Consider the following 2,500-nt stretch of genomic DNA (forward strand, 5'->3'; position numbering starts at 1 on the left):
TCCGTTATCTTCGTAGCCTTCCCACTTATTATTTTTGTTCTACTTCCTCTAACAAAGCTCTTCCTTCTTTCCTTTTCTCTCTTTTTTTAATATCTTCTTACTTTTCCAATGTCTCATCCTTCCTTTTTATTTGGTCTTCTTCATCTTCTTACTGCAATTACTTTTTATCCTCCTCCTCCTCCTCCTCCTCCTCCTCCTCCTTCTCTTCCTCCTCCTCTTCCCCTCCTGGCAGCCTTCCTCTTCCATCCTCCGTACCTCAGCAGGTCACAATTTCCTCCTCGGCTCATTAAGGGAAGTAACACGACTCAAACGCATCCACTTTTTTCCCTTTCGTCGTCACTTTTCTTCCCCGTAATTTCTTTCCTTATATATTTCCCCCCTCATTCCACACTGTTGGCAAGGCGCTGAAGTGGGCTCTCTCCTCCTCCTTCTCCTCCTCCTTCGTCCCCACCTGCTTTCACTCCTGGCTCTTCCCATCCTTCCCCTCGCCTCCTTTATCCTAGCCTTTTTTCCTTCTCTATTAGTACTCTTCCCTCGCTTTCCTTCATATAAGATAAAAAAAAAAAACATAAGAAAATTTAAGCTGCAAGAATCCCTTAGGTCTACACGTGTCAGGCCCTGTATGAAATGTATCTATCAATTGCCACTTGTCCTCATCTATATATCTGTCACATGTTTTCCTTTCCAAGTACCTAAGGCATTCCGTAAGGTAGGCACATTGATTAGGTCGGATTCGGAGGGTATACAGTGCACATGTGTGTCTCGTCTGGAGTGCTGTGTCTCCTGTGTTGACTGCTCCATCTCGCTGCGATACAAGGGGCCTTCTGGAAATGTTTCTGAATATTTTGTAAGATATGTAGCTGATTGTGGTTTTTTTTTTTTTTTTTTTTTGGCATATATGCATAACCACGGTTCTGCGCGTGTCCATGAACGAAGTCTGTAAATCAGTCTGGAATCCTTAATAAAGTGTCACGATTTAGCAGATAACGATGTCAATTAAGGCTACATATACAAGTTTCCATACTACCAATATTGAGTTACCGAGTCTATCCAGTAACCACACCTGCAGAATCGACAAGCAAAAAAAAAAAAAAAAGCTTCCTAGTGTCCAAATAAAGCCTTAAACTCTGAACTGAAGGTAAAACACCCTTACAACACACCAGTACAATAGAAAACGATGCATAATGACAAAACAGAGACAATTCGATGCTTCAGTACATGGCGAAGGAAGACAGATAAGAATGCCACTAACAAACATGCTCTATGTCCACATGCCTGACTTGGGAATCAAAGAAAGGTCAGGGCACTCAGTCATCAGACAGGGAAGGGAAAGGCGCGGAGAAGGACATAGGATTATTGGGACTCGTAATAATAATTTGTATCCCCTTCGTCTGTCTGAGGGTATGTTGAGGGTCTCTCTCTTTCTCTCTCTCTCTCTCTCTCTCTCTCTCTCTCTCTCTCTCTCTCTCTCTCTCTCTCTCTCTCTCTCTCTCTCTCTGCACTCAAAACTCAAAGAAATACACAGAAAGAAGAGGAAAGAAATCACCAATTCTGGCACAAGAAAGCGCCAATAACTCCCGCCACACACATGAACTGAGCCTCCTCCACCTCCTCCTTCTCCTCCTCCTCTAAGCCTCCTCCAGCTCCTCCTCTTCCTCCGCCTCCTGCAGCAGTTGTTACTCCAGGCAAAGCTACACGAGAGGCTGCACGGGAGGGGGCAAAAGTGCTAAAGTCCGTGCGATTGGAAAAAAAGGAAAAGGAAAAAAGTACACGTGTTGAGAGTCCGTTAGCGTGACGGCCGCGGCGATGCAAAAAGTGAACAACCCAAAGTGTTTCACAATACCGTCGTTACGGGTTTTTTCTTCCCATTTTTTCTGTTGTTTTATTTTTTCATTGTATCTTTTTGTTTTGGAATTTTCACTTACCGACTGCATGCGCGCACACACACACACACACACACACACACACACACACACACACACACACACACACACACACACACACACGCCAGGAGTTGGATATTGGAAATTGTATGTTTTTTTTGTTTTTTTTATTTATCTATTCACTTTTCTTTATAAATTTTACTCTAATATTCACGTATTTTTTATATATATTTTTTCTTATATCTATTCGTATTCTATCTTTTTGAGTCTATATTCCCGTAAGCTCTTAATCATTTTACAAATTGGAATATTTTACAGACTGAATTAAAAACAGATGGATGCAGACTAATAAGTTAAGGCAGTTAAGATGTAAGAAATGATTTCACATGTAATGAAGTGTGAAGGACACAGGGAAGCATGATAACCAGACTGTCTCGCTGCTATACATATAAATAAACGAATAAATAGATAAATAGATAATGTAAACTCTGATGCATACTTCATAACACATTTTTTTATTCACAATTTAAGAAGGCAAAACTCAAATGAGCTTTTTTTTTTTTTCCAAATGTAACAGCATTTCATCAGCCTCTTCTACACAAAAATCCGAACCTTTC

General features: G+C 40.9%; 1 protein-coding gene across 1 annotated transcript in view; it reads left to right on the forward strand.

The window, feature by feature from the left end:
* Nucleotides 1-2,500, forward strand: part of LOC135099427 (uncharacterized) — a 36,525-nt gene that overhangs the window by 22,445 nt on the left and 11,580 nt on the right. The gene's annotated exons all lie outside the window — the stretch shown is intronic.

The sequence above is a fragment of the Scylla paramamosain genome, chromosome 4, assembly GCF_035594125.1.
Source record: "Scylla paramamosain isolate STU-SP2022 chromosome 4, ASM3559412v1, whole genome shotgun sequence".
NCBI lineage: Eukaryota > Metazoa > Arthropoda > Malacostraca > Decapoda > Portunidae > Scylla > Scylla paramamosain.